This window comes from Bos grunniens, chromosome 15 (genome assembly GCF_055505025.1).
Source record: "Bos grunniens cultivar Pamir isolate PY7600 chromosome 15, Bosgru_T2T1.0, whole genome shotgun sequence".
NCBI classification, from domain to species: domain Eukaryota; kingdom Metazoa; phylum Chordata; class Mammalia; order Artiodactyla; family Bovidae; genus Bos; species Bos grunniens.
In genome coordinates this window covers 32439596-32466459 of record NC_141179.1, presented here as the reverse complement: position 1 = coordinate 32466459, position 26864 = coordinate 32439596, and the positions used below count along the sequence as shown (strand labels likewise).

General features: G+C 42.7%; 1 long non-coding RNA gene across 2 annotated transcripts; it reads right to left on the bottom strand.

The window, feature by feature from the left end:
* Positions 1 to 1450: 1450 nt before the first annotated feature.
* Positions 1451 to 25922, bottom strand: LOC147357616 (uncharacterized). 2 transcript variants are annotated; one of them, XR_015141464.1, is made up of 3 exons: positions 25840 to 25922; positions 23881 to 25725; positions 1451 to 3247 (listed from the first exon to the last, which is right to left on the bottom strand). It is a non-coding gene; the product is annotated as an uncharacterized LOC147357616 (long non-coding RNA). The 2 variants fall into 2 exon arrangements; XR_015141463.1 differs by lacking the exon at positions 1451 to 3247 and having other exon boundaries at positions 22857 to 25725.
* Positions 25923 to 26864: the final 942 nt, after the last annotated feature.

Genomic DNA, 26864 nt, shown 5'->3' with positions numbered 1-26864 from the left:
TTTCAAATACATGTCACTAAATTGCTTTCCTAGAATGGGTGTACCTGTTTAAATTCTTACAGTGGTGTAGGAGAGGGTCCATTTCTTCCCACACTGAACTTGGGTGATCCTTTGACTTTGGCAAGCAGCGTTCTATTTAAAACACAGCCTGAATGACCCAGGAGCTTCTCATGCATGGAAAGACTCAGCAGGAAGGCAACTTGGCCTTGACATAATGTCAGTGAGATCTGGGAATTACCTCTTCGGGTACACAGTTCTGAGCTACCACCATCCTGCCCTAATCTGGTGCTTGTTCTATATCCCTGAGAACGCTTGCACTTCTCTTTATGTAATTTTCACCCCACTGGTGAGGGCTCATTTAGCGTCCATCCTCCCTGCTGGACTGTAAGCTTCATGAGACCAGCTCTCTTTCATAACATTAAGGTCTAGCCCAGAACCTGGTCCCCGACACACAGTCAGTATTTGTGAATGGAAGAACTGCAGCTGTACGTCAGCATGCCCTAAATTAAGAGCTCTGAGCTGAATCATCCTCTTGTGGCTGTCTGTGTTTAAAAATGGAAAAAGCATTTCTTATATATGGTTAAACAAAAAAGCAAGTTACAGACATTGTGTGCTTTATGATATATCAGTTTTGCAAGATGGAGGAAGAAGTAGGGAGAGACAAACAGAGATGAAGAGATCTTCAGAGGAGGGGAGACCCAGAGTGTTACCTAAAGTGGGGTCCAGCTGCTCACCATGCTAGAGCCAATAAAATGCCCAAGTGACACTCAGCGCCCACAAATGGTCCTCAAGGTCAGACAATATCAGAACCAACTGGCAAGAATGCCTAATAGTACTTTGTGCTCAAAAGAGAGGTTTCCCTGAGTGCACATCCAAGGACTTACTCAGTCCTGGAGCTCATCAGCTTGTCCAGATTCATGTTTCCATTCCACCAAGGAAAAGCATACATCGGCAGCCACTGCTCGGCAGGGGAGAAACAGAGATGATCCCCGAAACAAATGGTTTTGGCAGCTGCTAGGAATGTCCCCCAGGAGAAGGCAATGGCAATCCACTCCAGTACTCTTGCCTGGAAAATCCCATGGACAGAGGAGCTGGTAGGCTGCAATCCATGGGGTTGTGAAGAGTCGGACACGACTGAGCGACTCCACTTTTCACTTTCATGTATTGGAGAAGGAAATGGCAAGCCACTCCAGTGTTCTTGCCTGGAGAATCCCAGGGACGGGGGAGCCTGGTGGGCTGCCGTCTATGGGGTCACACAGAATCAGACACGACTGAAGCGACTTAGCAGCAGTAGCAGGAATGTCCCCCAAATCCCCCTCTCGAGGCCAGAGAAGCACAAACAGCAGGATCATCACCACCATCCCCGCACATCACCATGGCCAATGGCTCTTCTTGGGCAAATCCCGGGAGCCAGCTGTCTCGAGAGGGCAGCCTCACGCTGGGCACCAAACACCTGTTAGCAAAAGTGGAGTCCAGCTGCTCCCTGTTCTAAAGCCAATAAAGAGGCCAAGCTGGTGGAAAGAAAGGTTGGCTTTATTTCAGAGGCCAGCAATGAAGTGGGGCAGACTCCTGTCCAAAGGCTGGCTCCCCCCGCTGACAATCAGTGGGCAAGGACTTTCATAGATGGAGGGAGTGGGCTACGTGCAGAAACAGCACAAGCAGATCTGACAGTCATCATGAAACTGGTCATCGGTAGTCTGATCAGTATCATCCTGATTGTTTAAGTACAGTTAGTCTTCAGTTTCCTGAGAAGGCAACGGCACCCCACTCCAGTACTCTTGCCTGGAAAATCCCATGGACGGAGGAGTCTGGAAGGCTGCCGTCCATGGGGTCGCTGAGGGTTGGACACGACTGAACGACTTCACTTTCACTTTTCACTTTCATGCATTGGAGAAGGAAATGGCAACCCACTCCAGTGTTCTTGCCTGGAGAATCCCAGGGACGGGGGATCCCCTGGTGGGCTGCTGTCTATGGGGTTGCACAGAGTTGGACACAACTGAAGTGACTTAGCAGCAGCAGCAGCAGTCTTCAGTTCCAGGGTCGGTTTGTTTCCATTTCTGTGAGACCAGTTCTTGGAATTGTGGCAGCTGACATCATGGCTAATCTGGTCACCTTGTAATTAACTTCTTCACCTGGTGGGGGTTTCACTATCTATGAAGTGAAGTCGCTCAGTCGTGTTCAACTCTTTGCAACCCCATGGACTGTAGCCTACCAGGCTCCTCTGTCCATGGGATTTTCCAGGCAATAGTACTGGAGTGGATTGCCATTTCCTTGGCCAGGGGATCTTCCCGACCCAGGGATCGAACCTGGGTCTCCCGCATTGTAGACAAACGCTTTACCATCTGAGCCACCAGGGAAGTCCTTCAGTATCTATAAGACAGCTCAAAGGATAGGGCTCAGAGTATTACCTGTAGCCCTTGAGGAGGAACTAAAGGTTTTTGACTTTGCAAATAAAGTATTATTTGGTCTCATTTGACTGTTTTCTTTCTTTTCTCACTTCTCTGATTAAATTTATTCTTTGACTAAAATTTTTCTACAGACAAAAGTCAGGCTGAGGACATGAGGGAGCAAAGACCATAAGGTCCTGCTCCTTTTCAAGAGAAAGACTGAATCCTGAAATATTAATCGTGGTCATTGCAGCCTAGTAACAAGATTTTCTTTTTTGTATTTCTGTTTTCCAAAAATGTTTATTATGCCCATGAATTGGAAATGTTTTTTAATTAAAATTATCAGGTGTCAAATACTTTGAAATCTGTGTGGTATTATGGTGACTTGGCAAATTTCACCTTATTTATAGAGTTCCTTTCATCAGCCAGAGTCACCTTATTTATGTATGCTTTTTTCTTCCCAGGGCTGTAATTTTTATTTTAACTTAAAGAACTGGGGTGAAGAGGAGAAAGAAAAGTTTACAAAGCTCCTAGCAATCTAGAAGCTGATTTTTTCCAAGCCAGCAAATCTCTTTGGAGAGGTGAGAAATGATTTTGCTGAATGAAGAGGGGATCTAAGGTCAGCACTAAATAGATGTGTTGCTTTTCCCAGAGTTGGCTGAAAAGATCAAATGACTTCTTCCACTGAGAAGTTACAATTAGATGATTAACAGAATTTCCTCACCACTTTAAGGGCTTCAATTCTTATTCCCCCAATTGCTTGGCCTTGGTGCCTTCTCTCTTCTCCAGGGACCAGACTCAGAGATCCCAGACCCCAGGGAGGAATGGCAGAGTCGCAGTTTCCACGGCGAGATTCCGCACTAAAGGGGAAGCATAGGAGAGGAGGCTGGGGGTGAGGAAAATGTAGTCTCTAATCCACAGGGGCTTATAATTTATTCAATGTGGCTTTTACTGTTAGAAAATTTCTCTTACCACTGTCACCCCCCAGCCCCCAGCCCCCAGGGAATGTAGGATCCTATAGCTATAAATGCGTAGTCCCTGAAACGACATACTCCCTGAATTTTCTGAAATCATATAAAAGAAAATATATAACTCTCTTCATCAGACATGAGTTAGAACATGTGTTTCTCTTTCTGCCTTAATTTCTGGCATTTGTGAATTAAACTCATTGCTTCAGTACAGTGACTATGTCATCCTGGATGCTTTTGCTTATTACCCTTATCTCCTGGTGGATAATGTCTTATTTATTTGGTCCATCTTTATGTGGACTTGTAATTCACCTCGTAAATTATTCTAATCCACCATAGATGCCCTTTGGTATTAAAGTGTGATATATACGCATTTATTCATTTATTTATTCTATGGGATGGGTTAAGGATAAGCTGCTGTAATAAAAGTGAAGCCCCGTTCTTTCTTATACACACTCCCGCTGTGAGTGGCCCAGGCTGGCAGGTGAGCAGGGGCCATGGGTGTGGCCACGAGTCGGGCTCTCAAGGTCTCCATGACCTGTCATATAATGGAATGACATCATTGAATGATCAAGGGTGAGCCATAAGAACATCTGTATCTCAGCCTATGGGAAGTTGAGAGAGAAAACTTCAGGGCAACCTGCTAATCTTTTTAAAAAATTAATAACTTTATTTTTTAGTTATTTTAGGTTTACAGTAAAATTGGTCAGAGTACAGAAAACTCCCATACCCACTCCCCCACCCATTCCCATTTATGAGCATACTTCCCACTTATGTACAACATGGATACATCATTATCAACCAAAGACCATGGTTTACACTAGGGTTCACTGGTGGTGGTGTAGGTTCTATGGGTTTGGACAAATGTATCTACCACTGTAGAATTATAGGGAATAGCTGGCCTAATCCTCTGTGCTCAGCCTACTCCTTCCTTCCACCACCCCTTGGCAACTACTGATCTTTTTTTCTGGCAGCACCAGCATGTGGGATCTTAGTTCCCTGACCAGGGACCAAACCTGTGCCCCCTGTGTTGGAAGCTCAGAGTCTTAACCACTAGATTGTCAGGGAAGTCCAACCGCAGATCTTTCTACCGTCTTCATGGCTTTCCCTTTCCCAGAACCTCAAATAATCAGAATCTACAGTATGTAGCATTTCATACTTTGCAGTATTCAGCCTTTTCAGATTGTCTTTTTTCTCTTAATAATATGCATTTTGGCTTCTTCCATGTCTTTTCATGGTTTTGTAGCATTGAGTAATATTCCATTGTCTGATACACCATAGTTATTCTTCTCAACTACCAAAGGATATCTTCACTGCTTTCAGATTTTGGCAATTATGAATAAAGCTGCTATAAATATTTGTGTACAGGTTTGTTTGGGTTTTTTTGGTCTGGGCATAAGTTTTTCTATTTTGTATATCTTTAAAAACCAGCTCTTAATTTCATTTATTTATTTATTTGATTGCACTCGGTCTTGGTTGTGGCACAAGGAATCTTTAGTTGCAGCATGTGGGATCTGGTTACCCGACCAGGGTTCGAACCCAGGTGCCCTACATTGGGAGCATGGAGTCTCAGCCACTGGACGACCAGGGAAGTCCCCTCATTGATCTTTTCTGTGGTCTTTTTAGTCTCTATTTTATTTATTTCCACTCTGATCTTTGTAATTTCCTTCCTTCTAACTTTGGGCTGGGCTTCCCTAGTGGCTCAGATGATAAAGAATCTGCCCACAATGCAGGAGACCCAGGTTGATTCCTGGGTCGGGAAGATCTCCTGGAGAAGGGAATGGCAACCCACTCCAGTATTCTTGCCTGGAGAATTCCATGGACAGAGGAGCTTGGCAGGTTGCAGTCCATTGGGTTGCAAAGAGTAAGACACAACTGAGCAACTACCACACACACACAAATTTGGGCTTCTTTAGTTCTTCTTTTTCTAGTTCCTTGAGGAGTTAAAGTAGGTTGCTTATTCAAGATCTTTCTGTTTTTCTTAATGCAGGCATGGATCTCTATTAACTTCCCTCTTAGAATTATTTTTGCTACATCCCATAGGTCTTTATTTATTTTTTTTTTCTTCCAAGGAGCACATGTCTTTTAATTTCATGACTATAGTCACCATCAGTAGTGATTTTGAAGTCTAAGAAAGTAAAATATGTCATTGTTTCTACTTTTTCCCCTTCTATTTGCCATGAAGTGATGGGACAGGATGCCATGATTTTAGTTTTTTTTTTTTTTAATAGTTTATCTCTGTCTTTATTTTTTTTTAAATTTTATTTTATTTTTATGTTTTTTTTTTTTTTTACCATGAGGTACTTTAGTTATTTTCAGTATTCATCCCACTTGCATAATATCTAAGACAGAACTATGTCATACCATATTCTTTTTTTTTTTTCTGAAAAATTTCACAATATAATGTTGATAGTTTACCATGAAGAAATTAAGAAAAGAGAATAGTTTCTAATGTTTATCCATGTATTGACTGTTTGTAGTGCTCTTTACTCCTTCCTGTATTTCCCAGTTTTGTTTTGATATTATCATCATTCATAAAGGACTTTATCATTTTTTATAGCTCGTGCATGCTTCCTTAGCTTTCATTTCTCTGAAGGTGTTTTCACCCCCATTTCAAAAGATACTTTCAATGAATATCTATTACAGAATTGACAGCTTTAATTTTTCAGCACTTTATTTATTTTTTTTATTTGATAAATTTAATGCCTTTTATTGCCATACCTCATTTTACTGTGCTTTGCTTTAGTGAGCTTTATAGATACATGTTTTTTTTTTTTTTTCCTTGTTAATTTTCTGTTTAGTTGATCTATCCATAAGTGTGAGTGGGGTACTAAAGTCTCCCACTATTATTGTGTTATTGTTAATTTCTCCTTTCATACTTTTTAGGATTTGTCTTACATACTGCGGTGCTCCCATGTTGGGTGGATATATATTTATAATTGTTATATCTTCTTCTTGGATTGATCCTTTGATCATTATGTAGTGACCTTCTTTATCTCTTTTCACAGCCTTTGTTTTAAAGTCTAATTTATCTGATACAAGTATTGTGACTCCTGCTTTCTTTTGGTCCCTATTTGCATGGAAAATCTTTTTCCAGCCCTTCACTTTCAGTCTGTATGTGTCCCCTGTTTTGAGGTGGGTCTCTTGTAGACAACATATGTAGGGGTCTTGTTTTTGTATCCATTCAGCCAGACCCCCATAGGTCTTTAAATGTTGTATTTCTATTTTCACATCTCTCAAGATATTTTTAAATTTCTTTTTATTTTTTTCTCTGACCCATTAGTTTTTTGGTAACATGTCATTTAATTTCCACATATTTGTGAATTTTCCAGTTCTTTTCTTGTCACTGATGTCTAGTTTATTATCATCGTGGTCAGAAAAGATGCTTGATACACTTTCAGTCTTCTTAAATGTATTAAGACGGGTTTTGCGGCCTCACATATGATCTATCCTGGAGAATGTTTCATGTGCTCTTGAGAAGAATATGTACTGTGCTGATGTTGTGGCTCTCTGTATCTGCCCATGCCTGCCTGCCTACCTGTTAAGCCACTTCAGCCATGTCTGACTCTTTGCAATCCTATGGACTGTAGCCCACCAGGCTCTCCTCTGTCCATAGGATTCTCCAAGTAAGAACACTAGAGTGTGTTGCCATGCCCTCTTCTAGGGGATCTTCCCAACCCAGGGATCAAACTTGTGTCTCTTATGTCTCCTGCATTGGCAGGCAGGTTCTTTATCTTCCTGTCCTTCTTTCCAGTTTTAGGGGCAGTGGTTTGCCTTGTGATCTAACTTCTTCAACAGACCCAAGAAGAGTTATTGATTTTCCTGTTTGTTTAGTTTTTTACTTGTTAGGCTGGAGTGGTGACTTCCAAGCTCCTTACATGCTGGACTAAAAAGCTGCTTATCTTTCAAATTAGAGATAAAGTAGAAGTTGTGTTCATCACTTCTGTTTGCACTCATGGCCCAGACTTACCCACAGAGCCACCTAAGCTGCAAGGGAGATTGGAAAATGTAATCTCCATCACATATAAAATATTTTTGTTTATCCACTATATGTTAGACATTGTTCTGGGCACTAGGGATACAGCAGTATTTGTCTGTTCAGGTTAGAGAGGGATAAACTTATGAATGAATGAATGACTAAATTAACTACTTAATAGGTGATTTGTCAGTTGGTGATATATATGTGATAGAAAGGAACAAAAGGCAGGGCAGTGGGGACAGGGAGAGTGGAGAGTAGAAACTTCAATTTAAAATATAACAGTTGGGGATGGCCTACTTAAAAGGTGACATTTCAGCGCAGGCCTGATGGAGGTGTGGGAGTGATTCATGGCTATACCCGAGGTGAAGAATGTTCCAAGCATAGAGAGTAACTTAGTCCAGAGGCTCTGGGGAGTGGAGGGTGGGGGTGGGGTGCTGGCATAGAATGAGGAGCAGCCAGAGGGGCCGTTAAACAGAATGGATGGTAGGGCTGAAGGTGAGGATTCAAAGCAATGAGGTGAGTCCTCAGACTGTACTGTGTAAATAATGATCAAAATCTTTTCAATTTATTTTGAAAGTAGTTATCAAGGACCCATTTTTTCATTTATTTATTTATTCATTAAATAAAACTATTGTGCTTCTCTTATCTGCCAGGCCCATTATACATGTGGGCAATATAATAATAGGTTAGATAAAGACTTGCTGTGAATCATTAAGGAGAGACAAGGCCGTGTCCACACAGAGACTAGATTCCCTCTGGTGATAAAGTTTATCTTTTAAAAAGAGAAAATGTTATCCAGTGTGATAGGTAATCTTATGCGTCAGCTTGGCTGGGGCACGGGATGCCCACATATCTGGTTAAGCGTTATTTCTGGATACATGTATATGTATGGCTAAGTCCCTTCACTGTTCAGCTGAAACTATCACAATGTTGTTAATTGGCTATACCCCAATACAAAATGCTTTTGGTGTTAAAAAAATAAATAAAAAATATGCACAAGAAAGCAAATATAAGAGAATACTTTAAAATTTTAATTTGAGATATTACATTAAAGGTATGGAGTTAAGTGATTTCTGTTTTTATACCTTTATTTGCAAACTCCTATTATACAGATCTATTCTATAAGGAAAAAACTGAAGTCACAAATACAAAACAAAATAATTTGCGAAAGATAATCATTTGTCACCGAATTTGTCTAATATTTGGCATGAGAAGTATATTACCTAAATAGATACAAAAATTATTACACCAAAAAAAAAAAAAGACGTTTCTGGCACTAAGGTGAGTGCTCTGAGAGATGTGAACCCAGAGGAGAGTCACGTTCTGGGGATTCACAGAGGGTTTCTGAAGGAGATCAAGTCGGACCTGAGTCTTGGAGGATGAGTGCAAGGGAAGTAGATGGAAAGTGGGGGATAGTATTCTAGGGAGTCAAACAGAATGAGAAAAGGCACACAATGTGAGGTGACATGAAGGGGACACTCCTTCTCCATTCCTGTGGCTTCTTCCTGCCTGGAGGAAGCGCCCCTGTCTCACCCTGTCCACTCTCTCTCTCTTTACTTCTCTTCCAGAGAAGTGAATTCTCTATTTTGTTTTGTTGTTTTGTTCGGCCACACCATGTGGTATATGGGATCTCCCCTGACCAGGGATCAAACCTGTGCCTCCTGTACTGGAAGCTAGGAGTCTTAACCACTGGACCACCACAGAGGTCCTGGAGAAGTAAGCTCTGATTGGAGAATTCTGAAACTGGAGTGAATTCTGATGAGTAAATCTGAGAACTCTGTGAGTGTGCTTGGTTAACTCTCTTCTCTTCCTGATAGGAGTGAGCTGTAGATAGTGGGCACAAGGCTGTCTTTCTGGGGTTCACTCACCTCAAGGAAGCCCCCTCATCTACACAGGAGTCGCCTTCTCCAGCATGGACTTTGTCAGTGCCAAAGGGGATGTCTTGGTCTTTCACATGTGGTCTCCTTGTTGTATTACCCAACTGATCCAGCAGGGATCAGAGCTCTAGCAAGGAAGGCAGGTGCTATTAGTGGGTCTTCTAGAACCCATATAAAGGGGATGTAAGGTGTGACGTAGTGAGGGCAGAGAAGAGGGTCAACAGATTTGGAAGAGCTGGGTCATAGGATGCCTTTGTCTTAACAGCCGTGTGTGGGATCCACTGAATTTGGTTTTAAACTGGGGACTAACCTGCTTAGAATCGCTTTCTATTTCGTGTCCCTCTGGCAATAGTATGATTTTGGGGATGACAGAAATCAGATCAAAGGCAGGTAGGCCAATCTAAAATGTATATTGGGAAGGTGAGAGTCCCATGTAGCCGCAGCATCATCCACTGTGGCTGTGACGGTCTCTGGGCAGCTCCCGTGATGACTGGCTGGCCACCATGGTGTTCCCACAATGCAATGCACAGCACATGTGCATTGGGACCATCAAGGCTGCACTGATGTTACCTGATAACTGGGCTCACCTCTCAGAGGATGTTGAGCCAAAAGACACAACTAAGGTAAAGAGTGGGAGAAGGAAGGATTTGTTACTTGCAGTCTTTGATTACTTAAGGAAATTACTCCTCCCTACTCAAAGAGCTAAGTTTTGGAGAGGGAGACAAGATGGCAGAGTAGAAGGACCTTGAGCTCACCTCTTCTCACAGGCACACCAGAATCACAACTATTTGCTGAACCACCATTGACAAAAAACACTGGAAGCTACCCCCCCAAAATATTCTACATCCAAAGATGTAAGGAAACCACGAGACAGTAGAAGGGGTGCACTCGAGATACAATCAAATTCCATACCATCCAGGTGGGTGACCCACAAACTGGAGAATACTTATATGATAGAAGTTCTCTCACAGGAGTAAAAGTTCTAAACCCGTCAGGCTTCCCAGCCTGGAGGTCTGGGATTGAGAGGAGGAGCCTGGGGAGCAGGAGAAGGGAGCACTTGACATCAGTAGCCAGTGGGGCTTGATTATAGGAGTTCCACAGGGTTGGGAGAAACAGAGACTCCATTCTTAGAAAGAAAAAAGTGAAAGTGAAAGTCGCTCAGTTGTGTCTGACTTTTTGCTACCCTAGGCTCCTCTGACCATAAAATTCTCCAGGCAAGGATACTGGAGTGGGTTGCCATTTCCTTCTCCAGGGGATCTTAATGACCCAGGGATTGAACCTGAGTCTCCTGCATTGCAGGCAGACTCTTTACCATCTGAGCCAAGCTCACAGGGTGCACACAAAGTCTCGTGTTCACTGGGACACAGAGCAACAGCAGTGACTTCATAGGAACCTGGGCCAGACCTACCTACTGGTCTTGGGAGTGTCTCCTGGGGAGATAGCTGGCAACAGTGGCCCTCTCTGAGGTCATAAAAGCTGGTGGTAGATTTATTAGGAGTATTCATCTTCAAGCCCCTCACTGAAGCCAGACATATTGCTTCGGTAATTAGCATGGAGACCTGGTCCCACCCAATATCCTCTGATCTCTGATGCTGATGCTGAGATGCCTCAAACCAAACAACAAACAGGGCTGGACACATCTCCACCTTTCAGCAGACAGGCTACCCAAAACTCCCTGAGCCCACAGCCACCTCTGCACCCCTGCGTGGACACAGCCCTGATCCCCAGAGGTCCAAGATCCAGCTCCACCCACCAGTGGGCAGGCACAAGCCCCTCCCACCAGGAAGCCTGCACAAGCCTCTGGACTAGCCTCTCCCACTAGGGGGCAGACACCAGAAGCAAGAAAACTACTATATTGCAGCCTGGGAGCTGAGTCTGCAAACACAGCTCAGAACCTACGCTGGGATCAACTGGTCGCTGGCCCTTGGGAACGTACTTCTGGGACAAATAGAACGTCCTCTACAAAGAGCCAATTCGTCAAGGTCTAGAAACATAACTAAGCCATTCCCTTTTCCAGGGGGTCTTTCTGGTCCAGGGATTGAACCCAGGTCTCCTGCATTGCAGGCGGATTGTCTGAGCCACCAGGGAAGCCCTAACTAAGCTACTGCATACATAAAAATATAGATAGAAATGTAAACAACATAAGACAGCAAAGAAATACGTTCCAGATTAAGGGACAAGATGAAACCCCAGAAGAACAACTAAGTTGAGAAAGGCAATCTGCCCGAGAAACGAGTCCTGAGCTACTTCGGAAGAAAGTGCAGAGGGGAGCCTGACCCAGCAAATGTCTAGAAGACCCTATAAATAAGACTGAATGATTGGCCAGTTGTAATGCCATGAATTAGTGGGAGTAATTTGTGATGTGTCCCAATTCTCTGACTTCAGTAGCCAAGTGGTTTGTAATTTCAGTTACCATGAAAGTAAACACAAGAAAAGGATCCAACCTGGGGCAGGTGAGGCAATAATGAATTTAGTTTGGACCACATTGATTTTCGTGTCTGAGATCTCCAGGTGAGATGTCTACAGACTGGAGTTGGCTATGAGTCTCAAGTTGAGCAGTGATGTCGGTATTGGAGATTTGAATTTGGAAGTCACCAGCAAAGGAAAGGGAACATTAAAATCATGCCTGTGTTGAATAGTGTAAGAAAATGAAAGAGTAGGACAGAAAGCAACATCCCACTTGTGGGGAGTGGGGGTCCAAAAGTTTAAGAAGTTGGCAGACAAGGAAGACTGTGAAACAGGATAAAAAGCAATGATAGAGGTGTAGGAGGAGACTCATAAGAGATGTCAAAGAAGTAGAGAATTTCAGAAAGAATTGAATGAGAAATAGTGTCAAACACAGTAGAATGGCCCAAGTAGACTTAGACGGGGAGTATCCAGTGGCATTGGCAATTTGGAGGTGATGCTTTTTGAGGGTTTGTTGTTGTTGTTGTTTTCCCTTTTTAAAAACAATTAATTAATTTATTTGGCTGCATCAGGTCTTAGTTGCGGCATGCAGAATCTAGCTCCCTGACCAGGAATCAAACCCAGATTCCCTGCATTGGGAGCAAGGAATCTCAGCCACTGGACTACTAGGGAATTCCCCGGAGGTGATGTTTTTGAAAGTAGTTTGAATTGAATGGTCGGTCAGAAGTCAGGTGGCAGTGGGTGAAGAAGTGAAGACCCCAATTACTGGGGCTATTTCCAGGATGCCTGACTGAGAGGTCAAGGGGGTGTCAAGAGAGACTTTCTCCTCAAAAGGTGAATCTTGATGTATTTATAGGCTGAGGGCAATGAACTAATAGGACACAAGAGAGTGAATTTATAAAACAAAGGGGAGTATGGATGGAACAAGATGCCCAAGGGTAAAGGAGATCATGAATACAAAGCTGGGATGGGAGTAGGGAGAAGTGTGTGTGTGTGCCCGCGCCAGCAGAGGGGGGTGGGGATTATCTTGAACTCGAGATGAATTATCTATTTTCCTGAGACCTGAAAAAGAGTGAAAGGTATTTCTTTCTTTAATATTTATTTTATTTGGCTGCACCAGGTCTTAGCTGCAGCATGCAGGATCTAGTTTCTTGACCAGGGATTGAACCCTGGACCCCCTGCATTGGGAGTGAGGAATCTTAACCATCAGGCCACCAGACAAGTTTGAAGTGAAGGGTTTTTCTAAATGAGATAAGCGTTGTTTCATTGTTGATATTTGGGTGGAGTTTGGAGATGGAGGAAGCAGAAGTTCATGCTGGCGGCCTCAGTTTTCTCAATTAAATAGAAAGCAAGGTCATGTGCTGAGAGAATGTTGGGGCTTGAGAAGGGAGTGAAGGTCTGACATGAACACCAGGCAGAATGGGGGATGAGGGGAGACAGTAACGATGGAAATGTTGATCTCCTCTGAAGCTGGCTGGGTTAGAGAGGAGAGAGGGAGGACTGGAGGCTCCTGCAGGCTGAGTGGAAATGGAAAGAGCAAGAAGTGCAGTGGCCCATGAAATACTAGCGATGATAATGAGGGCATGAAAGAGAAGTGTTCGGCAGCAGATAGCAGTGCTTTTCAACGACTTAGTTCTAAAACAATAACTAACACGTGAACAGCTCTCCACATTTTAGGACATGTTTTTGCAGACCTATTCATTTGTTTCCATAGCAGCACTATGAGGCATATGTTATTATTTTCCTGTTCCCCAGAGATGAAGTGAGACAGAGAAAGTGACTTCCTCAAGGTCAGACAAGTAGTAAAAACAGGACTTCAAACTAGATATTTGGTCTCCAAGCTTCACACAGATAGGACTGGATATTTAAGGACATGGATGGTCCAAGTCACGGATAAAATATATGCGTTGGGTTGATTTTTCTAGGAGGAAGGGTGCGTCTTCTCTACTTGTGCGCCAGGGCAGCCGGCTGGCTCGCTGGCATGAGGTTTACATCACGGTAAATCTTGGCTTTAGTAGGCTAACTGACCTTCAGAGCCCACAGAGGTCCATGCATGCCCTGTCCTAATCCACACCTCCATGCTTTTGTACTTGTTGCCCTTCCATCTAAAATATCCTCCCTGTGGTTGTCTCCTAGCTAACTCCCATATCTTTCAAAGCTCCCCAACCACCTTTCCTGCAGGTTGAGCCCAAAGCCCTATTTTGTGCTCTTCATCATACCCTGGGCTCTTCTTTAGTCCATCACATTGAACTTGTCACCTGCACACCTGTCTCCCTCACTTGACTAAGAGCACTTTGAGGCCAAGAACTGTGTCTTATGTCTCTGCATCTTTGTACAAAGTGCCCGGCACAGTACATGGTGCAAATAAGGGTCAGTCACCTGCATGTATGGAAAATATGACCCTTTAGTACAACTAAAAGCATGTGTTAGTCCATCCCATGGTCAGTCTGAACAGAGCTTCGCTCTTCTTTGTGGAGATGACAAGATCTGGCAGCTCATTAGCAAGAGCTTTCCTCTCTTCCACTGACTTGTCTGAGACTTGTCTTCTGTTTTACCTTGAAAGGTCTAGAAAGTATCCAGAAATAGATTACTTTCTCCCACTTCTACTACTACTACTGCTGGTCCACGTCAATATCATCTTTTATTTTTTTTAATGTTAATTTGTTTCCTTACTTGGCTGAGCTGAGTCTTACTTGCCACACTCAGGATCCTCCATTTTCATCGCAGCATTCAGGATCTTTAGTTGCAGCATGTAAACTCAGCTGTAACTCAGTTCCCTAACCAGGGATAGAACCCAGGCACCCTGCATTGGGAGCGTGGAGCCTTACCCACTGGACCACCAGGGAAGTCCCTGAACAGCATCCCTTACCTGGATTATTGCAACAGTGTCCTAACCGCTCTCCCTGCTTTGCCCTTCCCAGGGTGCAACCCATTCCTAGCACAGTGCTGGAATGATCCTGTCAGCATGCAGGTCAGATGATGTTCCTCCTCTGCTCAGTGTCTCCCAGCTCACCCAACGTGAAAGCCCAAATCTTTTCAAGTCCACTCAGTACCCTACGTGATCTAGCCCCTGTGAGCTTCTGATTCCACCCTCTACTCAACTACACTGGTGTCCTCACTGTTTTTTACACACCAGGTCCACTCACCCCAGGACCGTGCATTGCCATGCCCTTCCCTGGAGTCCTCCACCAGATTTCATCATCACCCTCTCCTTTCCACCCTCAGCTCTCTTACTCAGCTACATCCCCCTGTATAACCCTTCTTATAACCCTTTTATTTTTATTTTTGGCTGTACCACGCGACTTGCCGGATCTTAGTTTCCTGTCTGGGGATGGAGCCTGTGCCCCTGGCAGTGGAAGCATGGAGTTTTGACCACTAGATTGCCAGGGAATTCCCTCCCCACTTTATTTTTTACTTAGACCTCAAATGCTGACTAGAATACTAGATATCTTACTTATTCATCTTGTTTCTTTTCTGTCTCCCCCAGTAGAGTAGTGAATTAGAACCGCCTGGGTCATTTCTGTATCCCTCATTCCTGGACGGTGTCTGGTATAGAGGAGATGATGAACATATGCTGAGTGAAGGAGTTCTAATTCAAGGCTGACCTCTTCACCTCCTGGTTAAAAATGACCAGTTCTCAAATTGGTTTCATATGTGTTAATTTGGTTTGTTTAACTGCAGTATGTTCTTTTCGAAAGTAGAGAGCTGGTGTACACTTTATGCCTGTTGATTAATGCAAAGTGATGGCCCTCATAATTCAACCACATCTGTCTTTTGCCCCATCCTCCCACTCCCTTCCCATGCCTGGATCAGCTTGTGCCTTCTAGACCACTGTTTTCCTTTTTACTCCCTCTCTTCTCCTGTTTCCTTGTATCACGGAAACCTCATCACTCCTGGAGAAGAATCTTCCTTTCCATTGCTTCTGCTGATTTAATCTTTGCTTTTTAATCAGATACAAAGAAGTGGGGGTGAGAGTGGGGAATATACTCAGACCATCATACATCATTTTATGGAAGGAAAAAACCTGACATTTTCATTGGCAAATAAATTCTGGAGCTCCGGGACTGGAGAGGACCTACGAGGCCAGCTCATTCATCTTCACACCTCTGCGTCCTTTTGTGTTGAAAAATCATTCCCCAAATGCAACTGTCTAGCCTTTTCTCTGACTGTGCTCTGAAGACGCTATTAATACTTCCCTAACCTCCTTAGGGGTTTTAGTGTCTTAGTGGAAAATCCGAATGTATTATTAAAGCACCTGAAGTGCAGCAGTTATGGAATTGGAGCACTGTAAATGCAGAAATATACACTCAGTGAATGATTCTTCTGTTCTGCCTTTCTCCCATTCCTCTCTCCACACGACCCAGGTGCATTTCATGTTTAATAAACTAAGTCTTCACTATAGAATTTTCAAATCCAAGAGAAACTTTCAACTTGATGATTTCTCCTAATCTCTTTTTAAGACTGTCCCTAAATTGTTCCCACCTGAACATAACTGTAGTCGACTTAGAAGACAGACTGCACCATCTACGGAGATTGGGTTTGAATCCAGTTCTAAAATGAATCAGTAGGGTGAGTTTGGGCACTTGACTTCTCACTGTCTTTGTTTCCTCATCTGTAAAATAGATGTAAAATTGCCAAGATATGGAAGCAATCTAAGTATCCATCAACAGATTTACGGATTAAAAAAGATGTGGTAAATATACACAATAGAATATTAATAAAAAAGAATTACATTTTATGATTTGCAGCAACATGGACTTGGAAGGCATTATAAGTGAAATAAACCAGAGAAATACTGTATGATATCACTTATCAAATACTGTATGATATGATCACTTATATATGGAACTTAAAAAAATATGACAAACTAGTGATTTACCAAAAAGAGAAGCAGACTCACAGATATAGAGAACAAACTGGTGGTTACTAGTAGGGAGAGGGAAGGGGAGAAAGCAAAATAGATGCCGGGGATTAAGAGATACAGACTACTAGGTATGAACTAAGCTACAAGGATATATTATACAACATGGGGAGTACAGCCAGTATTTTATAATTACTACAAATGGAGTATTGGGCTTCCCAGATGGCACAGTGGGAAAGAATCCGCCTACCAAAACAGGAGACGCAAGAGACTTGGGTTTGACCCCTGGGTCAGGAAGATCCCTTAGAGTAGGAAATAGCAACCTGCTCCACTATTCTTGCCTGGAAAAATTTATAGACAGGGAAGCCTGGAAGGCTACAGTCCATGAGGTCACAAAGAATCAGACATGACTGAGCAATTGAGCACATAAATGGAGTATAATCTTTAAATATTGTGAATCACTATACTGTACACCTGTAATTTATACAATATTATATATCAACTATATATCAATTTAAAAAAAATACTCAACTTTTAAAAAAATAATTAAAACAGGTATAAAGTCCATTCTGTGACATTCTTGCAACCATTAAATAAGATTTAGCTTTGAAAGGATTCATATACCACCCTGAAACTTGGTGTGTTAATCCATGAGAATGATGATAATGATAATAGGTAATACTTAATATATATCACCCACTGAATATATACCAGGCATTAAGAAGTATTTTATATATGTTAGTTCATTTAATAGTAAATCTGGAGGAGGTTATTCCTTTCATTATCATTATGATGATCTTTTCTCATTATTTATTTATATATATATATACACATTTTTTTGGCCACATGGCATTTGGGATCTTAGTTCCCTGAGCAGGGATCGAACCCACACCCCCGGTAGAGGAAACACAGAGTCCCAACCACTGGTCCCACAGAGATCGTTTTAAAGGCCTATGAAAGAAGGTGAGCAGGTGCTTTTTTTCTTGAAGGATCTGTTATTTGTTGAATGGTTGAAGTTCACACAACTAAAGAGAAAGGAGAAATGGACTGAGAGAGGAAGGATGGGGGGGCAGCGAGTGAGGGAGGCTGTTTCCTGTGTTGTGGCTCAGGCCTGAGTGCCGCAGACTCGTCCTCCGCAGGGCAGTGGCGTGGGCAGGGAGGGGCATCAGGGGTGGTGTGCAACTTTGGGGTCATGTCGCTCAGTTTCCGTGATTTGTGACAGCCCATCTCTCTGGAAGTGAATGCAGAAGGGAGGGAGAGGGGTGTGTTTTCAAGCTGCAAAAAACTCACAACAGGTCAAACTGACCCAACCAAGAAGAAGCTTGATTAGAGCCTAACAATGGCATTAATAGTCTTGTCAGAGTGCTCCAAAAATATTTGCATTTAGCTCGCAGATGGTTTTTTTCATTGTAAAAAAAAAAAAATGTGCAATGATGATTCTCAAAGACACTAAAGAAAATTGAAGAGAAGAAAATTTTGGAAACACGACTATATTGCAACTCATCGTAAAAGAGAAATCTGCTCCATGATAAGGCTGTAGTGGGTGCAAATCCAGATGGTTCCTGACACAAAAGGATGTGAGGTATAATCGTTTTTGTACTAGAAATTGGAGATGGACCATTGAAAGTAATAATGCAATTCCTGTTACCAGTTCAGGTTCCCGAGCCCTAAATGTCTTTTCATAAATTGTGATGCTCTATTGAAACTTCCGATTTGTTTTAATAACATACTAATAATTTTTAACTTGTGAAATATGTAGGTAGGTGCTGAGAACATTTTTTCTTTTTGGAATGGCAACCCACCCCAGTGTTCTTACTGGAGAATCCCAGGGACGGGGTAGCCTGGTGAGCTGCCGTCTGTGGGGTTGCACAGAGTCGGACACGACTGAAGCGACTTAGCAGCAGCAGCAGCAGTTGATTTACAATACTTAAATTGTATTTAACTTAAATTGTTAGCTTCTGGTGTTCAGCAACATGATTTGGTTTTATATATATATATACTCTTTTAAAAATTCTATTCCACTAGTATATTACAAAATATTGGACACAGTTTCCTGTGCTAGTCAGTAAATCCTTGTTGTTTATCTATTTTATATATAATTGTATCTTTTCATCCCATACTCCTAATATATCCCTCCGTCCTCTTCTCCTCTTGTACCATAAGTTTGTTTTCTATGTCTGTTTCTGTTTTGCAAATAAGTTCATTTGTACTATTTTTTAGATCCCACATATAAGTGATATCTTATATGTCCTTGTGTGACTTACTTTACTTAGTATGATAATCTCTAGGCCCATCCATGTTGCTGCACATGGCATTATTTCATTCTTCTTATGGCTGAATAATATTCCATTGTATATATGTACCACATCTTCTTCACCAGCTCATCAGTCAGTGGGCACTTAGGCTGCTCCCACGTCTTGGCTATCATAAATAGTGCTGCTAAGAACAATGGAGTGCATGTATCTTTTCAAATTAGAGCTTTCATCTTTTTCAGATATATGCCCAAGAATGGGATTGCTGGATCACATGGTAGTCCTATTTTTAGCTTTTTAAGGAATCTTCATTCTATTTTCCATAATGGCTGTACCAATTTACATTCGCACCAATAGTGTGGGAGGGTCCCCCTTTCTCCACACCCTCTCCAGCATTTATTTATATACGTTTTGATGATGGGCATTCTGACTGGAACAAGCTGATACCTCACGGTAGTTTTGATTTGCATTTCACTGAGAGCATTTTTGAATGGGTTTCTGAAATACTCAGGGAGGCAACAGGAGGAACAGGATTACCTTCTGAGAAAGCCCTCCCGCTTCCAGCTCTCGACAATTTTATTCCTTCAGCTCCTAAAGCCACACCTAAAATTTTCTAACCATTATTCCTTCCACCTGATGCTTCCTCTTTTTTGGAGGGATGGTGCTACATGGCATGTGGGATCTTAGTTCCCCAGTTGGGAATCAAACTCATGCCCCCTGTACTGGGAGCACAAGGTCTTAATCACTGGACCATCAGAGAAGTCCTGCTGTTTCCTCTTTAGGTGACAGTTTCTCCCTTCCCATCCTCTTGGTGGTTGGCTTCTTATCCTTTAAGTTCAGGATTAACTATCACCCTTCTACAGGCCTTTACTGACCAGCATGAAACCCCTACTATGACTCCAGCTTACAGTGGGCTGGTTGTTCTGTGGCCACAACAGCTTCTTTTATTTGTTTGTTTTCTTGTCAATGGGATCTCCTACAACTCTAGGGTCCACAAGAGCAGGTGAACAGGGCCATCCTGGCACTAGCATCCATCACAGTGATCATCACCTCATTCAAAGAAGCCCAAGAAACATTGGTTAAGTGAGAGGAATGAAAGTTGCTGCTTCCCTTTTCCCCTGTTTTTTCTTTCTTTCTTCTTCTTTTTTTTTTCCCATTGGAAAAATTGCTTTGGGCTTCCCTGGTGCCTCAGTGGTAAAGAATCCACCTGCCAAGGGAGAAGACTCAGGTTTGATCTCTGGGTCAGGAAAATCCCTGGAGACGGAAATGGCAACCCACTCCAGTATTCTTGCCTGGGAAATCCCATGGACAGAGGACCCTGATGGGCTACAATCCATGGAGTCACAAAAGAGTTGGACATGACTTAGTGACTAAACAACAACAAAATTGCTTTACAATGCTGTGTTAGCTTCTGCTGTACAACAAAGTGAATCAGCTGTATGTATACATATATCCCCTCATTCCCACCCACCCCATCCCATGTTTCCTTTTTATTTATCATGCACTCATGGAAAATATACTAAAGCATGGGCCCTTCTTTAGCTGTGTCCTAAGATCTCTGTAGGAAATTTTCACAGCTTATTTAGCTGAGAATGGGTGCCATTTGACCTTGGGCTACTGAAGACTCAGAATAGGATTGTCACGATGTATTATTATTCAAGTTAATACAGTTTGATGTAAGGCTCATCTCCATTTGAGTAGTCGGTGATTTTTCTTCTTACCTTTCAAGAGAAATGAAAATGCCCTCACCTGGCCCCTTAGTATCTACAAAGCAATACCTTATTCAGCACGGGGACCAAAAAAACCACAGTCCCTTTCCTTTCTTTACAAAATTGTGAATGGTAAAGGTCAAATCTCAGATTTTTTTAAAACTTGGAGTATAGTTGCTTTATAGTTGTGTTGTTTCTGCTTTACAACAAAGTGAATCAGCTACGTGTATACATACATCCCCTCCCGCCAGGACCTCCCTCCCACCCCACCCCCGTCGCACCCCTCTAGGTCATCACAGAGCACTGAGCTGTGCTCCCGGTGCTATTCACCAAGTTCCCACCAGCTATGCATTTTACACATGGTAATGTATGTATGTCAACCCCAATCTCCCAATTCACCCCACTCCCCTTTCCCCTTCCATCTTTACATGTCTGTTCTCTATGTCTGTATCTCTATTTTTGCCCTCCGAATAAGTTCATCTGTACCATTTTTCTAATTCCACATATATGTATTAATATACAATATTTGTTTTTCTCTTTCTGACTTACTTCACTCTGTGTAACAGACTCTACATCCATCCACAAAATCTCAGACTCTTAATAACAGCGGGATTATTGTGTCTGTGGATACCCTACTTGCCATAATGATTCTCATTTTCATATTGATGAAATGACACCCAGAGAAGCTAAATAACTTTGCCCAGGCTCCAAACTTAGCAAGTGACAAGAGGCAGGATTCAAAGCCATGTCTGTTCAATGCTGAGACTCACGTACTCGACCCTATTACAAATAAACACTCTGATTGTGAATAGCATTGTCTGAGCCTGCACTACCCAGAACCAGGAGTAAGCATCCTAGGAAACAAGAAAAGAAAAAGAGGGACTTCCCCGGTGGTCCAGTGGCTAAGACTCCACACTCCCAGTGCAGGGGGCCCAGTTTGACCCCTGGTCAGGGAACTAGATCCCACATGCCACAACTAAAGATCCTGCACGCTACAGCTAAGACCGGGTGCAGCCAAATAAATATTAGAATTTAAAAAGAGCTGCCCAGGATCCCTTCCTTAGAACACATCATCACAACATATACAAAAAACTCCCTAAATGCACCAAGCTAGGGCAGACCTGACACTTCCTAGTGGTTACCTTCTTAGCGGACAGGAGAATGAAATGACAGGGGTAGGTGGGGCTAATTGGAGAGACTTTCTAGAAGGTACATGTCATTCACTAGATTTTAAAAGAGAGAGAGGGATGAAGGAAGGAAGCATACTAGCGGGGCTTCCTTAGTGATCACTCCTACTAGCTGTATGGCCTTGGGGTCCGGGCCTGAAATACAGCCAGGAAGGATGGGAAGGATGACCAAGATATTAATTACTTGTCTTGGCACAGCACTATTGGCCTAGGGATTCGAGGCACCTTCAGGCTTCAAGATTCTTGAGGAATGAGGGTGGTGAGTTTCAGGAAAAGAGTGAATCGTAGTCTCCTCTGCTGTTGTGAATCACTCACTCCAGTGTGGCCAAGGGACAGGAGGCTGACATCAGCAGTTCCTGGCACTTTCGCTGGAGTAGGGCCTGTGGGAGAATGGCTTCTAGTACGGCTGTACCAAATCTGAAGTCATAAATATATTTTGAGTGGGGCAGGGAGCTTCTGTGCTTTTGTACAACTGGATTTCAAGTTAGCCTTCCCACTTTGTTATAGAGGACAATTAATACCTGGTTACTTTTTGTAGAGAAGAGATTCAAGATGCTCAGATCGGAAGAAATATCATAATGATTACTTGGGGGAATTTTCCTGTCTATATACCTGAGTTGAAGACAGATAAAATTGTAGGTTTCGTTATAACAAAAGGAACGTTGGTTCCTGCTCTTCAGGGGACCTCCTAATGTTTTGTAGGTCCTTTCTAGAGGACAAGGGCTTCCTTCTCTCAAAATTGATACCATAAAGATCTCAGCTTCAGTTAGGACAATTAACTCTTTAATGGCTTGGAACAGTGGATTCTGCAAAATGATAAGACAAGGAAGCAACAAATTTTCAAGGCCTCCCTATATAGCCTCCCTCCCTCCCCCAGGGTGGGCTCCATATGAATAAAAGTATAAGTCATTTATTCTAATTTCTTCAAACTTCACTGACTCTGTGTGTGTATACTCTTCCTGGACTGTGCTGTGCTATTTAGTATGCATTTAAAGTGCATTTTAGTGGATATTAAAGAAGGCACTTGCTTATTGCCAGCATTTTCTACAAGTATCTAATTAAGTTCAGGTTCTTGTGTTAATTATCCAGTTCTGTAACGTTTATTAAGCTATCTGATTTTAATATAATCCTACTGCAAGCAGTGATTATGTAGTCATTCAACTGCTCAGAGAAAACGCATTAAATCCCAGATGTGTAAGGTGAATTGCTTGAATGCAACTGGCCATTAGGTTTGATCATAAAACGTTTATTAGAGGAAGAGACACCATTTTAGTTTGACTTCATATCTTTAGTGCACCCACCATCAACTGATATAAGCAGAATTTCACAGTGTTTCTTAGTTTCAAACTCGGTCTCGACTGTGAATTACATTTGTCTCAATTTGTTTTTAAAAATACAATACTAAATAAATAATACTGTTTGTTTTTTAAGTATTTTCTCTCTCTCAACTTCAATAATACCTTTTGTTTTTAGGGATACTTTTTAAAAAACACCCTCTTCATGGGAATTCCCTGGTGGTCCGGTGGTTAAGACTTTAAACGCTCACTACCAGGGGTCCAGGTTCAATCCCTGGTTGATCCCACAAGCCCCACAGCATGGCAAGATCAAAACAAACAAACAAAAAAAGTCCTCTTCAGCTAGGATTTTAAACTTGCACAACAGGTATATCAAAAAAGGTACCCTTAGTCCTTTTTTCCCTCACAGAGAAAATGACTCACCCGACTCGAACACTCTCAAATTCTTGTCATGGAACCCACAAACATCCCAGGTCCAAGCCCATTTGCCACTCCTTTGTCCTCCTGTGACAGCAGAGGGGGCTTCCTCCTCCCACTCTCAGCTTCTGTCCTACTTGTCCCCTAACGTCAGCCTCTCCAGCCTTGTAAGTAAGCTCCAGCCTGGACCTTCTTTAATCCCATCAGTCCATTAGTCACTTCCTTTAGTACTTAAATACCCTCCAAATTACTCATATTTATAAACCACCCCCAACCTTGACCCAACCCCCTACCATCCACTACTGGCTCCAGTTCTCCCCCCAAATTTGGAGCTTCACTTCCTGAAGTGCATGTCCTTCCCAACTGTTCATTTTGTACCTACATTCATCTAGCTTCCGCTCCCACCATCCTTCATCCATTGGCCGCTGTGAACTTGCCTACGACCTCCCTGTGCTAAATGCCCCTCAGTCCTTACTGTGCTTGGCTGCTGGGTAGCATTCATCACCAGCTTTGGTTCCCTCCTTTTTGAAGCAGTCTCTTACCCTGGCTCCTGCAAAGCAACGTTCTCCTGGATAACCTCGTGTCTCTGGCTCCTTCCGAGTTCCTTTGTTAGTGGTCATCCTCCTCTGCTCCTCCTCCCCTTCTTCCTCCCTCTGCCTTTTCACTTCCTTCTCCTCGTCTCCTCCTCCCCTGCCTCTTCCTCCTCTTTCTCCTCCTCCCCTTCCTCCTCCTTCAGCTCCCATTCCCAGTTCTTCTTCTTCCTCTTCTTCTTTGACTTGTCCTTCAAATATCCTTCAGGATTCTGTCCTTGGCTATTTCTGACTCAGCACCCACTCTCTGGGCCACCTCTTTCATGGCTTTTATGAGCATCTATATGCTGCTTTCAAATCTATATCTCCCCCGCCGCCCATTCGTTCACACAGCAGGCAGCATGATATTTTGTCACACACAGATCTGTCACTTCACTGAATGCACTCATCCATATGTTCCTTTACTTTTAGGATAAAACCAAACCTCTTTGCTGATAAAATTTTAAAAAGCCCACCCCCACCCCCGCTCGAGAGGATTTGGTCTTACCTGGCACTCCAGCCTCAGCCTCTTTCCAGTCTCCTTCTGGAATTCTACATTCTAGCCCTACTAAGACCCTCACTGTCTCTCATGGTCCATGCTCTTTCAACTCTTAACTTCCCTCTATCAATTCTTTCTACTTGGAGTCCTCCTCTAAGGGGCCACTCATATGTCACCTTCAGGCCTCTGGTCAAGAATAGCATCCTTCAAGAGAGCTGTCCTCACCCCCAGGTTAGGTCCTGCTGATTTCCACACATTTCCTATGAAAATATTCACTACACCTTTTTGATATTCATGTTTAATTGTTCATTGTTTTCTCCCAGCTCCTAGCCCAACACCCAGTATGCATTAGGTGCTCACAGCTATGTTCTAGTTGAATGAACAAGTTTATCTAAATGATAATAGCATTATCCCTACATATTTGAGAATTTCCACAACCCTTCAGGAAGATGGTCCTTGTGTTCTCCCATCTGTGAATTAAACTGTGCTTCCAAACCAACCTGTTCATGCAAAACAATTGTTCATGCAAAATAATTAAGCATTTGTGTAAAACTGGGGTGGAAGAGGCAGCAACACCAAAGGCAGCTGAGCTACTCTTCTGCTGCAGAAAAGTGGGTGAGAGTTTAAATGGGAAGGTGTCTAACATCTGGCTTTCTTTCTTAAATCCTGGCTTTCTTTCCCTTACTGGGAGGTTTGCACATATGCGCTGTAACCTACTTGCAACATTATGATTAATAGTGATCATGACAACATTGTCCTTTAAATACTTAAAAAATATTTAGGTCCTAAAAAATATCTGATCCAGTGGCACAGATTCCATTCTCCCAATGCAGGTGGCTCAGGTTCAATCCCTGGTCAGGGAACGAGAACCCACATGCTGCAAGCTAGAGTTCTTGAGCCACAACTAAAGATCCCGCAGGCTGCCACTAAGAGCCAGCACAGCCAAATACATAAATATTTTAAAAAATATTTAATATGTCCTTAAATGTGGCTGGATTAACTGTGAGACCTAGATTTTTTCAAAGCAGGGGAAACACTGTGATTTCTAATGGAGACACAGGATTAGGTATGTAGACATTAACATTGTAGAAAAACTTCTAGGATACCTTTTGTTGTTCAGTCACTAAGTTGTGTCCGACTGTTTGTGACCCCATGAACTGCAGCACGCCAGGCTTCCCTGTCCTTCACTATCTCCCGGAGTTTGCTCAAACTCATGTCCATTGAGTCAGTGATGCTATCCAGCCATCTTGTCCTCTGCCCATGCTCCTTTTGCCTGCAATCTTTCCCAGGATCAGAGTCTTCTCCAATGAGTCAGGTCTCTGCATCGGGTGGTCAAAATATTAGAGTGCCAGCTTCAGCATCCGTCCTTCCCATGAACATTCAGGGTTAATATATACGAGTTTCATATAACTGAAAAAAATCTTTTCATGTACCTGCTTCTGGATGAGCAACAGGTGATGGGATGCGGTCTTCCTGGGGCCACAGGGATGCAGCTTCTGTCCGGGTCCTGTCATTTTGTAAATATATTTGCCTGAATTAAATATATATAAACATATATATTTGCTTGATGTTTTCCCTGTCTATAGCAGGACCCCAAATACTGAGAAATCTGCCTAAGATAAAGAAAATGTTTGGTAAGAGTCCAGAGATGACATTTCCTGAACCATCAGAGTGTAGAGAACCACCCTGATCTCCAGCAGCACACGTTTGGTAAATATATACATAAATAATATCTATTTATTATTATTCACTCATATATAAACCTACAGTGTTTGGTGTATTTCATTGTTGATTCTAAAATACGTGCCCAGGGACGGAACAGTGGAGCTTTAAAGGCAGTTAAAAGGAAAGTAGCAGGGAGGGTACATCGTCGCCAGCCTGGCTGAGCAGCAAGATTTTCTAAAGACACAAGAGGGAGTAGATGACCTTTCCAGAGCCCTCTCGTCCAAAGATTTTATGATTGCATGCACGTCCTCTGTCTAGACTTGAACGGTGGGTGCTCCTGCTTTTTCTGTGGTAACATGGGGAAAAGTGTGATTGCTCCACCTACAGTCACATCGCAGAAACTACTCAACCTCAGCCAGAAAAATCAACAAAATCACAAACAAAACAGGGGAGAAAAAACCCACGGAGAACACAATTCCAGAGTCTATTACAAATAATATTCTCCCTAAATTATATTTGCATTTAGTCCAGGCTTTCAGAGAGACAGTAACTTCCATATTCTGTGTTTTGCACAGTTATCAAGATTCATTCATATACTTAATGCCTAATATGGAAGACCATTTCACGAGAAAAGGAAGAGATTGAAAGTTTGGCCCTTCCTTTGACAAGTGAGGAACAAAGACCTGGACAGGTAAGTTAGATGACCATGGTTTTTCAGTGACTAAATGAAGACACAGGTGTTTGACTACTGATAGGACAGTGGTGTGAAGATTTCTCTACTTCTGAGACTGAT